The sequence below is a fragment of the Trichosurus vulpecula genome, chromosome 4, assembly GCF_011100635.1.
Source record: "Trichosurus vulpecula isolate mTriVul1 chromosome 4, mTriVul1.pri, whole genome shotgun sequence".
Taxonomy (NCBI): Eukaryota; Metazoa; Chordata; class Mammalia; order Diprotodontia; family Phalangeridae; genus Trichosurus; species Trichosurus vulpecula.
In genome coordinates this window covers 163,845,412-163,859,930 of record NC_050576.1, presented here as the reverse complement: position 1 = coordinate 163,859,930, position 14,519 = coordinate 163,845,412, and positions in this window count along the sequence as shown.

Here is a 14,519-nt window from a genome sequence, read left to right as displayed (position 1 = left end):
GGGCTGAAGATGGGGGTGGAGGAAGGAGAAGAGGAAATGGGAAGGGGGACAGGGCCTTGGGTTTTTTTTTACTTTGGGTTTTTAATCAGTATTTTGTAATAAATGGAGTTGAGAATTGATTGCTTTTCTGTCTTTGTTTCTCCATCAATAATAGTGTTATAAAATTTAAATGCAGATTGGACCTTTAGATTACCCAATTCAGCCCCCCTCATGTTAAAGATAAAACCTAAGCCCAATGAGATTAAATAATTTGCCTGAGGTCATACAGCTAAAATAAAGCAAAACCAACGTATTGTGGCCCCACATCCAGGACTTTTTTAAAATTAAAACGTTTTATTAATGCCCTTTGATTTTACATCAGCCGTTTCTAGATATTAATACTCCCTCAACCCACAATTAGACCCTCTCTTCTTACCAAAGAAAAGCCTGAAGAAAAACAATTAATATGATGACTTTCAGCCTATGAAACATTCTGCCTCAGTAGTCGCACATACACATACACATACCTCTCTACTGGACGGGAGATCTGTTTCAGTTATCAGTTATTCAGAACTAATACTGGTTTTTACAGTTACTCAGTTTGGCTTCCTTTTTAGTGATCTTTTCATTTACATGCTTTACTCATGTAAAATTTCCTGGTTCTGCTTGTTTTTGGTGTAACTCAGTCCCAGTCATCTTCATGGTCCTGTGGACCACACTGTTCATGAGATTTTCTAGGCAAAGACACTGGAGTGGTTTGCCTTTCCCTACTTAAGGGAAACAGCATTTAAAAGACTTGTTCAGGGTCACACAGCTAGTAGGGGTCTGAGGCCAGATTTGAACTAAGGTCTTCCTGACTCCAGGCCCAACGCTTTATTCACTAAGTCATCTAGCTGCCCTGTTTGTTTTACTCTTCATCGATTCATTCCCTCGTCCCACATTTCTCTGAATTCTTCCCTCATCATTCCTTATTGCACAATAATATACCCTCCATTCATAGATCAGTTTCTTCAGGCAATCTGCAGCTGTTGGGTCATTAAATCTTTTTTTCTTGTATCCACAAAATCCAACGCTTTTCCTACTTTATGACATGCCTTGTTATTTGTCTGTCTGTGGTATGCACAGGTCTTCCCTTGTAGTAACCCCCCCAAGTCACTTCTGCCTACCTTTAACCACAAGGACAGGAACCCCTTCCCGAGTAACTACAGATGAATCCTGAAAACACTATTTACTAGAGCTTGACAGTGATGACCCCATGTGACTCATCCTCATAACTCTCAGTGATTGCTTATCTGGGTGCATTCCTTCGTCCCACCCCACTGAAGGTGGGAACTTTTCTGCTTTCAGGGTTGTGAGGGAAACCCTATCTCTGGGGGGGGGATATAAAAACCTGGAGGAAATGGCTCATGGGACAGAGACATCAAACTGCTGCCCCCCAGTGGCCACATCTAGAAATAACTCCAAGGAAGGTGTCAGTTGAGTTGAGGGTCTTTGACCCTGGGTAAAAAGATTTTTTTTAATTAATTAACTTTTAAAACTGTGAACTTAATCATAAATAAACACTTTAAGACATAAAGAAGAACAGGGCATAAGATGCTGCAGGATAAGAAACTGAAGTTATATAATTTTATTTTTTTTAAATATAGTATAATGGAAAGGAAAGTATCGCCATAGCCAGATCATCTGGATTCAAATTCCACTGCTGAGTTACTGTATGACCTTAGGCGTGTCACAACCTCCCAAACTTCCTTTGGTTTCTTCATCTGGTAAATAAGGGGGTTGGACAACCTGGTCACTGAGGTTCCTTCTAATTCTGTGATTTTTTTTTAGTTTAACACTGTAGTAACAAATTGTGTCTTTTTCTCTAGCTTATGTACTTTTTTTCCTTTGGTGAATTTTAAAAAATGTTTTATTGATGCATTTTTCATGTTTATCACTACCCACTCATCCACTTCCTCCCCCACCCACACAAAGCTGAAACCTTCCCTTTTAACAAATATGTATGGTCAAGGAAAAGAAAAAAACAAAACCCGACATTGGCTGGTCATATCTGAGAATGCATGTCTGTTTCTGTAACGTCTAGTCCGTTACCACTCTGTCAACAGATGGGGGTGTGTTTCATTAGTCTTTTGAAATTCTGATTAGTTGATGCTTTGGCTACGATTCTGAGTTCCTTCAAAGCTGTTTCCGCTCACATTATTATCGTGGTCATCATGTAAATTGTTTTAATTCCACTATGTCACTCTGCATCATGGTGTTCATTAAACTTTTTCCTCGTTTCTTTGAATTGGTCATATTCATAATTTCTCATAACACAATGGTTATTAACATTCATCCTCAAAAAATTTTTGAGTTCCAAATTCTCTCTCCCTCCTGCCCCTCCCCCACCCATTGAGAAGAATATGATATCAATTATGCATGTGAAGTCATGCAAAACATGTTTCCATGTCAGCCATGTTGTAAAAAAGAAAAACAAAGGAAGTGAAAATATGCTTCAATCTGCACTCGGTGTTTACCCACTCTCTCTCTCTCTGTCTCTCTCTCTCTCTCTCAGTGGACAGCATTTTTGATTATGGAATGTTTCGGAATTGTCTTGGATCATTGCATGAATCAGAGTAGCTGAGTCTCTCCCGCTTGATCATGTTACAATATTGTTGTTACTGTATCTACTGCAATCTGTGATGTGTACCTATCTTGTTTACCATTCTTTGCTACAACAACAACAACAAAATGTCGCTATAAATATTCTTGTATCCGTGCATCCTTCTCCTCTGTCTTTCACCTCCTTGGGTACAGGGCTAATAGTAATATCACTGAGTCAAAGTTTAGTGACTTGGGAGGTATGTACAGTTTCAAATTGTTTTCCAGAATGGCCAAACCAATTTAGACTTCCAACAGGGCGTTAATGTGCCCTGTCCTCCCACAACTTCTCCAAGAATGGCTATTTTCCTCTTTGGTCAACTTTACCAACTGATGGGTATAAGCTATTTTAATTTTCTTTTCTCTTAGCAGTTGGGAGTATTTTTTTTCATATTGTTGCCAATAGCTTGTATTTCTTTGTTTAAATGAAGGTTTTTCCAAACTCTCTTAGGGTGGTAGAGATGAAGTCATCCTTTAATCTGACTCATAACCTCAAAAAGTCAGTAAAGAAGAAGTGAAAGGTGGGAGGCCACTCAGCTGGACACCATGCCCACACCCAATAAGTGGTACCTAGAGTGCATCCATCTAGATTGGTAGTTACACAGTTCCCACAGGGCCCCAAAGTTAGGTTTGACTGGCATCCCTATGAGGAGATGGGTGAAAGGGAAACACCTCAACTTCTGACCCCCCCCCCCCCCACCACATACATCAGAATCCAAATAGGGCTTCCTTATCCAAGACTTTGGAGGGACCTGGAGTCAGGAAGACTGATCTTCCTGAGTTCGAATCTGGCCTCAGACACAAGCTGTGTGACCTTAAGCAAGTCACTTAATCCTGTTTGCCTCAGTTTCCTTATCTGTAAAATGAGCTAGAAAAGGAAAGGGCAAATCATTCATGTATCTTTGCCAAGAGAACTTTAAATGGGGTCATGAGGAGTCAAACACAACTGAAACAACTAAACAAAAACAAGAAATCCAAGAGCTTAAAACTACCTGCTTCCCTCCTTCTTTGAAGGATACAGCCCTCTTAGATTTAGCAACACCTTAGTCACCAAGTTATGCCCTTGTCTCTACAAGAAGTTGTTTCCCAGTTGTGTCTGGCTCCCCAGTAGCCTGGTTGTTCCTGTACACTCTTAACCCCTAGCTCCCAATTCTCCAATACAATCTATTCCTATACACCCCCTCTAAATCCCCGTCTCCCTCCTCTTTCCCATTCCCCACCAAAACCCCTACTTCGACCTTTATCAAATGTAAAACCCTTTTTGGTATTCAAAGCCTTTAATAACCTGACCACCTTTTGAGTCTTCTTATACCCCAGTCCCTGAGACAAATTCTGTAATTCATTGACACTGAGCTGTCTTGCTGTTCCTGGAACATGATAATCTGTCTCCTGACTCTGCCTGTTTGCACTGGCTAAACCTGGTACCTGGAATTGTTTCCTTCCTCATCTCTGTCCCTTGGCCTCCCTGGTTTCCTTCAAGAACCAACTAAAATCCCACTTTCTACAAGAAGCTTTTCCCTATCCTCTTCAATGCTAGTGCTATCCCTGAGATTATCTCAAATTTATCCTCTCTATATCTGGCTTTTACAGTTGCTTATACGTTGTCTCGCCCATTAGATTGTGAGCCCCTTGAGAACAGAAGGCAGTTTTTGCCTTTCCTTGTGTCCCTAGCACTTATCGCAATGCTTGGTGATGGACTAACCTGGAGACAGGCACACCATGCCCTTCTGAATAAGCCTACCCTCTCAGACTGCAATGTTTTTTGGAACTGAGCCTAAGATGAAATATTTAGGTGTCCTTAACCTCCTGATCTATTTCAGAGAGAGTTTTGCTAGTTAGGAAAACCCTTAGGTGAGGCAGTAAGTGCCTCATTTGGCTAGAAATAGAATTGCTACCTATGTGTCTTAGCCAGAACTCAAAATTGGTTGCTTTTTTTTCCTCCTTGCCTAGAAGCACTTTTATATCACAGCCTCTAATTCACTTACTATTTTTTGTTTAATTTTTTTTTAATTTTATTTTTCTCAACTACACGTAAATTTTTTAAACCATTCTTTTTTTTTTTAAATTTGGAGTTCCAAATTTTCTCCCTCCCTTCCCGCCTTGAAAAGGCAAGCAATTTGAAATAGATTATACATGTGAAGTAATGCAAAACACATTTCCATATTAGCCATGTTGCAAAAGAAGACCGAAAAAAAAGAACCCAAGAAAATAAATAAAACTTTAAAAGTATGCTTTGATCTGCATTCAGACTTCATCAGTCCTTTCTCTGAGAGCATCCTGCTCATCATTTCTTGTACAATAGTATTCTATCACAATCACTTACCACAACTTGCTCAGCCATTTCCCAATTGATGGACATCCCTTCAATTGCTAATTCTTTGCCCTCAAAAGAGAGGTGCTATAAATATTTTTGTACACACAGGTCCTTTTCATTTTTTTTTAAATCTCTTTTGGGATACAGACCTAGTAGTGGTATTGCTAGGTCAAAGGGTGTGCACGGTTTTATAGCCCTTTGGACATAGTTCCAGATTGCTCTACAGAATAGTTGAATCAGTTCACAACGCCACCAGCAGTGCATTAATGTCTCATTTTCCCCACATCCCCCTCAACATTTATCATTTACCTTCTCTGCCCTATTAACCACTCTAATAGGTATGAGGTAGTACCTCAGAATTGTTTTAATTTGCATTTCTCTAGTCAGTACTGTTAGAGTATTTTTTGATTACATCATCTGAAAACTGATCATATCTTTTGATCATTTGTCAATTGGGGAATGACTCTTATTTTTGTAAATTTGACTCCATTCTTTCTATGTTTGAGAAATGAGACCTTTCTGAGAGAAACTTGCTTCAATTTTTTTTTCAGTTACTATTGCTAACTGTATTTCTCTCCATCCTATTTCCCACCCCACCCCCCATTTATTCTATTCTCTCTCTCCTTTCCCCGTCCCGCCTCAAAAACGTTTTGCTTCTGACTACTTCCTCCCTCAATCTGCCCTCATTTCTATCACCACCACCCCCTTCCCTAATCCCCCTGCCCTTCTACTTTCCTGTAGGATAAGATAGATTTCTATACCCAAGCAAGTATGTTATTCTCTTTGCCTGCTCTTCATTTCTTATAGCACAATAGCATTCCATCACAATCATATACCACCACTTGTTAGAGCGATCCCTAATTCATCTTAGGATCTCACCCTACCTCCCCCACCCCCTACACACATTACAATTACAATTCAACGTTACTCTTTGCCTGATTATTCCCGCAAAATGTCTGGTTTAGCAAGATCAGCTAGGGCTGGGGCTGACACCAGATGTATCTGTTCCCTAACACTCTGTGGTTTCCCACTTCCCTGCCTTGTTTAGTTCCCTATACTGAAATGTTTTCCCTCTTTTCTTTGCTGCAGACTTCTTAAGAATGTTTTAAAGCCCAACTCAAATGCCACCCCTTCTTTCAATTCCCATTGGTAACCTCCTTGGACCAGAAATAGCATTCTGCTTTAGATTATACCTTATCTGAGTACTCTGAATTTCTCTTAGCCCCTAACACAATACTCAGCATACAATAGGTATTAATCAGTCAATAAACATTAAGCACCTACTAAGTGCTAGGCACTGTGCTAAGTGCTTGGGGCACAAAAACAGAGGTAACACACATTCCCTACCCCCAAGGAATTTACAATCTAATGGTGGCAACAACATGTAAACAAATATATACAAAGCAAGCAAGCTGTATTACAAGACAGATAGGAAATAATTAACAGTGAGAAGACACTAGAATTGAGGGGATGGGGAAGGCTACCAGGAAAAGAGGGGATTTTAGTTGTCACAATGCAGAAGCAGCTGAGCAAAGGGGACAAAGAGCTAAGCTTGGAATCCGACGACTTGGATTCTAATCCCACCTCTAACACTTAATTATGTGACTCTGGGCAAATCATTTAATCTCAGCGTGCTTTAGGCAATTACCTTTGATTGATCTACTAAAGTTATACAAAGGATGGCTTCTTCCTGGGTGCAGAGAGCTGCTCACACTGACGAAATCACAGAATCAGCTGTATTCCTATAGTCATATGGCTACCCCTTTATGCCTGCACTGAATATGTCAGCATTAATGAGAAGTGTCTAACGGATTATACTCTGAGTGAATACTACAACTAAGGAGGACCCTTTAAAATCCAGTATCCAAATGCCTACAGCTTTGTGATTGTAGAATGATGTATTTAAGGTAAATGATAAAACTGTCATAAAAGTGACCAATCTCACCCTCCATTCCCATTTAGCCCCTGAAATTCCTGCTTGGAGATTTTAGCACAGTGCCTAGCACATGGTAAGCACTTAAAACTTGTTGATCGACTGGAGCGTCTCTTTTCCTTCATTTTAGATAATGAGATCTCTTAGTCTGCATAAGGTAGAGTGTGTCTTCTGGAGGAGGGCTAGTTTGGAAAGGGATAAAAAAAAAAATCCCCTAGCCTGGCATTAAAGGTCTTACCCAATCTAGTCCCTAGGTATCGGCCCAGCCCTATTTCCCATTACTCCCTTTAAAATCCTGTGTTTCAGCCAAACTAGCTCTTTCTCAAACTGGACGCTCTGTCTCCAGGTTTTTTGTAGCTCCTTCCCCGACTGCATGGGCGTATTGTTACTATAGTTCAGTCTTTTCGGATTCTTCGCAACCCCTTTTGGGGTTTTCTTGGCAATGATACTAGAATGGTTTGCCGCGTACTTCTCCGGCTCATTTTACAGAGAAAGAACTGAGGCAAACGGGTTTCAGTGATTTATTTGCCCAGAGTCACACTTAGAGTCTGAAGCCACATTTGCACTCTACCCAGCGGGCCATCTAGCTGCCCACGAAGAGGAATACATCCATCAACTCTTGTAGATTTAGTCTTCCTTCCAGGCTTAGCCCAGGTGTGGTATCTCCATCCCCATGCCTCCCCCTCAAAAACCCAAAACAAAATACAAGCGTCCCCTTGTTTCTCAAATTTCCCTAACTAGCAGCTCTGGGACATTCCATAACTTAAAGGACCACATGGACCCAGGGGCTAGAATAGTGCCCGCTAGGCTTTTTGTAACGGGGTGTAACCATTAGATTGTAAACTCCTGGAGGGAAGTCTTTCGCCTCTTTCTCTCACCACGCCCTTAGCACTGTGTCCGGCACATAGTAGGCGCTCAATAAGTAGTCACTGAATTGTTATAACTTAGGACTCTCGTTTGCCTCTTTTTAAATGTCTACCAGTGGCGCTATAAAGGAGCCCATTGAGTCTGCATTCGGGGCCTAAACCCCAAAGTAGAAAGAAAGTTCCTGGCGGGGGGGGGGCATCTGGTTTCAGTACCAAGCTTCACACCTCTCCTAAAACGAACCCCGCCCGCCCCACCCCCACGTTGCGTGCCACCCCGCTGCGTGACAGCCCGGCCTCGGCCCCGCCCTGGCCCCGAGCGCAGAGCTGTGAGGCGCTGCGGCGGGCGGGGCAGAGAAGCCGGGGCAGAAACTCAAAATTAGGTCTAGAAAGGGGAAAATGTCACAAATATCTTGGAATGGAAAAGGATTCTTTTCAAGGGTCTCTGCAAATGAGGAGACCGCAAGCCCGATGGAGGGGCCCACACCAGCCGGCTCTGCCCTTACGGTTTCTTCCGCCCGAGGTAAAATTCGTGTTCCACCCGGGCCCCTATGCCAGCCCAGAGCGCAGCCCTGCGCGTGCGCGGGCAGGGGCGCGCGAGCGCACTGAATCCTAGTCATCCCGGCCGGCACGAGACGCCAGACGGACTGAAGGGGAGGCGGGGCTCTGGAGAGAAGGGCGGGAAGGCCTCACCTGCGCGTGCGTTCTCTCTCCCCATAGGCCCTTTCGGTTAGGGCCGGACCCCTTCAGCCCGCCCTTAACCTCAGTAAAGCGCATGCGTGCTTGCGAGCTGCTGCCGCCTCGGCCCCGTATTCGTGGAGTAGGTTCCACGTGCGGGGCGATGTGCGGGGCTTGGGGAAGGGGACCGTATTGTTGTGTTCAGCTCCTCTTAGGTGCCAGGCTCCGTGAGAACTTTTACACCTGATATCCCATTTTATGCGAACAACAGCCCTGCCAGGTTAGGTGCTAACAGAGAGGGTGACTTCCCCGATGTCCCACAGTTAGGAAGTGGCTGAGGTCGAATTTGAACTCAGATCTTCTGGACTCCATGCTTAGAGAACGAAACACTGCTTGCTCGAAAGGAGCTTACATTCTAATGGGAAAGACCCTATACATATAAATATACCTATAAAAATGTATGTATAAAAATTACACAGCATATATAGTATAAAAATGAATACATACAAAGATTTGGGAGGGCACTAGCATTTGCGGGGATCGGAAAAGTTTCCCGTAGAAGCTGATGTCAGGGGCGCATCATAAAGGAAGAGAGAGAGAGAAGTAAATAGCAAACAACCAGACCAGTGGGGGGATGGGGTTGGGAGGGATGGGGTGGGAAGCAAGCAGAAAGGGCAGTTGTCTATCCTTGTCTATAAGGCAGGGGAGTTTAATTTTTGTCATGAGTCTCTCCTAATCTGGTGAAGCCTATAGACCTGTTCTCAGAATAACTTTTTTTTTTTTAGTAACTGAAGAAAATGATGAATTTCAGTTAAAAGTTAATGAAAATAAAGCTATAATTTTTTTTAAATTGCCATCCAAGTTCATAGACCCTCCGAAATCTAGCGATCAGCTTTGGGTCCCTGGACTCTAGGTTAAGATTCCCTACCTGTGGAATGAAACGGAGGCAGCCGGCTTCCCCGGGAGAGAAAGCTCCTGGGTTTCAACTCGAGAGTCTCATCGGAGCTATTGGAAAATTCTTTATATCATATTCGAGCTCCTCATGGGACAGCTTAAGTCCATTTCACTTCTGGAAACCAAACCCCTTACAAAATCCCTCTTCATGTGCGAAATGACTCCATATGGAAGTTACTCATCTGTCTTAGCTGTCTGAACACAAATCTCTGTTTTGGGTTCAGATCTCTGAGTTCTGAAGATCAGAGCTCAGTGCTTAAAGCAAACTGGGAGAATGACTTAACAATCCTCCCTAACATAGGTACACAGATAACCCTAACAAGACAACCACCCACTCTCCTGTGAGAAATTATTTCCCTCTGGTATTTAATTACTAATTATTGAATCAGGACCAAAGTTTTTCCCCTTTCCTGCTTCCTCACCCAAAACTCAACTAGTGTGGGAAATCTCTTAAAGATTCACCCAGGCCAAGATCTAAACAAGCTGTAAAAGAAATTCTAATTTTAGGGTAACGGATGCATTCCTGCTCATAGTGTCTGCTTTTGTCAGACAGGTGATGTAGAAATTGAGGTCTCCTAAAGTTAAGATGTGGGCAATCCAAGTTGTGTATTCCAAGACCCTCATTTTAACATATAGCCCAAGTCCCATTATAATATTCATACTCATTGACCATAGTTGATTTCCACCCTCAACTGCACCCCTTTTGCAAAGGGCTTTGCAAATGTCAAAGATTCAAGAAGTTCAGTCTCTTTGGCTACCGAGGGGACATGAGCCTGTTTTTGTTGACTTCTTTCTAGTCGTATAGTCAATAAAACTAATTTTAATTTACCCAGAAACTCAGTCTTTCAGTGTTTTTTGTCACATTCCCATCTTCCCACATCTTATATCACCTGCTTTCAAAAAAAAGGTGCTGATTGTGGCCTTGAGATCTGTTCTGGGCTGTGGTTCAGGGGAAAGTTTATCCAGGAGAGTACATTTAACGTCATGAGTACTACCAAGACTTGTTGGTATGTGACTCATGACTGTAATATGATAATGGAAGAATATACCTTATTGAAAAGGAAAAGATTAAATAAAAGAGATGATAGTGTAGCATCAAAGGCACATTAGTTGGTTGTTGTCCTTTATGCTTGAAGGAGGGAGAAACAGAAGAATATCATGGTGAGATATTGGACCATACCAGAAGAAAGTCTGGTGGATGATTAGTTCTAGTAGTCGTGGGAACTTCCATAGTCTGCTGAAACAATCTTTCTGCTAAAGCAGAGCAGCTGACAAATTCTTGACTTTTATTAATGATTATTCAAAAAGGGAGGAGTCCAGGAAACTACCTGATTGTAATCTAATAAGAAAGATCTGATTGCTAAGTAGAAATCAAATTTAAAAAGCATTTGTTATTTATTAAGTACTGAATCAAATGAAATAGCGTGTAAACTTTACAAGCATGTAAACTTTGTTAACTTTAAAAAGCTATAGAAATGCATTCTCTCTCTCTCTCTCTCAACATGATAGTAGCTAGCATTTATATAATGCCTACTATGTGCCAGGCACTGTGCTAGGTGCTTTACAAATATTATCTCATTTGAGCCTCACAACAACCTTGGGAGGTAGGTGCTATTAATATCCCCATTTTGCAGATAAGAAAACTGAGGCAAACCAAGGTGAAATGGCTTGCTGATTATTATCATCACTTACTATGTGCCGGGCACTTTGCTAAAGGCTGAGGACAGAAGGAAAGTCAAAAACAGTCCCCATCTTCCCAAGTGCTCCATTCTGCTGGGGAGACAACATGTACGACTAGGTACGTACAAGATATATATAAAAGTAATGGGGAGTAAAATCTCCGAGGGGAAGACACTAAGAACTTTGGGACCTGGAAAACCCTCCTGCAAAGGGGAGGATTTGAACTTGACTAAGAAGAGATAGAGGAAAGGAGGAAGAACATTTCAGGCCTGGGGGACAGCCAGTGCAGAGAGGCCAGCATAGCTGGATCATAGAATTCACGGACAGGAGCCAAGCTCAAGACTGGAAAGGAGAAAGGGACCAGATCATGGAGAGCTTTAAATGCCAAAAGGAGGATTTTATTTTTGATCCTGGGGATAACAGGGAACTGTTGTAGTTTATTGAATAGAGGGAGTGGCATGGTCAGAGCTGTACTTTAGGAAAATCCCTGACTACTGAGTGGAGTATGGATTAGAGTGGGGAGAGATTTGAGGTAGAAAGGCCAATGAAGAGGTGATTGCAATAGTTTAGGCAGGAGGTGATGTTTTCTCAGTTTTAGACTGAGACAGTTCAGTTTTAGAATTATTGAATTTGAAATGCCAGTGATACCCAAGGAAGTGTCTGGTGGGCCTTTGGAAATGTGAATCTAGAACTTCAAAAGAGAGGTCATCACTGGAGATAATACTGTAAATTGTAAAGGGTCTTCAGAGTCATGTTGATGATGTGATTCCTTGATGTAAAATATAGGGAACCCTTAAAGGTTTTAATGGAAGTAATGTGAAAGTAGTAGCTTAAAAAATAAAGATCAGTTTGGAGTCTTTTTTTTTTTACATCACCATATTCCCCTTCCCCTCCCAGAGAGTCAATCCACATAAAAACATTTTAAAGAAAAGAGGAAAAATTAAGCATAACTGATCATAAAAAAACCCTGAAAACACAGGCAATGTACGGTACTTGTCGACTTTCCACCCCTGCAAATAGGTCAGATTGGGAGTGTCTTTTCATATTCTTTGGAACCATGCTTGTTCTTTGTAATTCTGCAATATTCACTTTTGATTTTTTTTTTGTGGATTGCTTCTGTTTACATTGTTGCAATCATTGTACAAATTGTTTTCTTGGTTCTCCTTACTTCCTTCTACATCAGTTCACGTACATCTTCCCATGCTTCTCTATATTTATCAGAAGCATCACTTCTAACATTGCAGTAATATTCTGTACCACAATTTGCTTAGCCATTCCCCAATTATAGGCATCTATATATTTTTTTGGAAGCAACTGAGATTAAGTGACTTGCAAATCTGCCTCACCCAGCATCACACAGCAAGTAAGTGTCTGAGGCCTGATTTGAACTCAGGTCTTCCTGACTCCAGGGCCAGTGCTCTATCTACTGTGCCACCTAGCTGCTCCTTTTGTTTCCAATTCTATGCTATCACAAAAAGTGGAAAGCAGTAGCTTTAAGGAAAATGAATATAGTGGTACCATGTAATTCTGGTTTTGAGGAAAGAGAGACTGTAATCCAGCCAGGAGGTGATAGTAATAGTTGACATTTATGTATTAAAGTTTGTAAAGCATTTTACATAATCATTTGAACCTCACTACAATAGTGGGTATTTATATACCAAATTAAGGTTTTCAAAGCGTTTTGAATATATTATCTCATCTGATTGTCACAACAATCCCGTCAGGCAGATGCTACAGATATATTATTCCTATTTTACAAATAAGAAAACTAAGACTCAGAGAGGTGAAATGATTTGCCCACAGTCACACAGCCCATAAGTATCAAAAGCTGATTTTCCTGAATCCAAGGTTAGCATGGGATTCACTACACTGAGATGCGGATCTGGTCTAGGAGAGTGGAAAATAATTAACTAAAGACTTACTAAAGAACTTGTATAGAAAACAGACATGTCTAAAAGTAATAGAAGAAAAACAAACACCACACTGAGTGGATTCACAGGAACATGTGGCTGAAATTGAATCCAAGTTTTCAAGGGAAAGAAAGTGTTCAGGTTTTTTCTAGGGCAATATATTGGAAAGGGGGTTTCTCAGGGAATCGAGAACGAAGAGGAAGAAAGATACAGATGAAGACGAAAGGACACAGGAAGGGAGAGACTCGGGAATAGAGAAAACCGTCTGAGGAAAGGAGAAAGGAGAGCTAGAGAATCCGAAGAAGGGGACAGGAGAAGGCAAAACAGGCAGAGAAGGGGAAAATGGTGGCAAGGGTGACAAGAAAAAAGATGATACCCAGGGAGGAAATTAAGAAAGAGAAATGGATGGACAAAGGTGAGGAGAGAGAAGGAGACAGAAGGAAAGAGAGAGAGAGAGAGAGAGAGAGAGGTGAGGTGGGGGTGGAGAAGAGGTACTGAGAAAGGATTGGACAAATCTGAGAAAGAAAAGGGTGGGGAGGAGGAACCAAGAGGAAAGGAGAAATTAAACCTGGGGCAATCAGATGAAAGAGGGGTCCACAAGAATAAACACAGGGAAGAGGGAAGGGATCCTAAATGGATGGGAGATCAGATGGCTTAGGGGATAGGAGACAGGATTCCTGGGTACTTTATATTCATTTTTCCCCTAATAAGGAAACTCCGGTGCTTTCTGTCCTTGCCACATCATATGGCCAGACCACTCCTTTCCATACACTAACTGGCATCACTTGGCTTGAAGTCTCTATCTCACCTAGTCTTATCCCCTAGGGCATGGGCATCAGGAGGAGTGGGGAGAGATGGGAGTGGTGGGAGAGAAGAGAGGAGGAGAAAGTAAGGGAGGAAAGGAAGCAATTGACTGAGTTGTGGTGGTGGGTCCTGCAGAGTTAGCCCTTTTTCTGGGGCTGAGCTGTAAATATTCCCTAACCCCAATACCATAGAATATTACTCCTTCTTCCACAAGATTTTTGGGGCAAAAGTTTGGGCAAGCTGGCTCTCCTTCCCCCTTTTCTGCTCCCTGGGATCGGGGGTGGGGGAAGGGAAAGCAGGGGGCTATGCTGCAAGGAGCCTGGGTCCCTCTCCTTCCTAAGCTTGCTAGCTCCCGCCTCTTGGCCCCCTGCTTGGCCCCGGCCCATTGTCCTGACAAGAATGGAAAGAACAGCTCTGGAGAGTGATACTATGAGTGGGTGGAGGGGGGAGGTAGCCAGGTTGTGACGAGACTAATGGGATCAGCTCCTGGCCTTCCACCCCAATCACCCAACTCAGCACCCAGGACAGCAACTCTGACTGGAGGGAGAGGGGACATAAGAACCCCACTTTCCCAGGGACACCCCCAAACAAAACTTTAGATCCCCCAGCTTCTTAAAAACAGCAGAGAGATGGTCTTGGGGAACCCAGGAGTTCCCAGCTGTCACTCCTTTACTTCGATTTTGTCAAAACTTCAAGAGGGTGTTGGGGGTGGGTCTAGGAAGGATAGAGGGTGGGGTTCCTGAAGCTGAGAAAGAGGCGGGTCT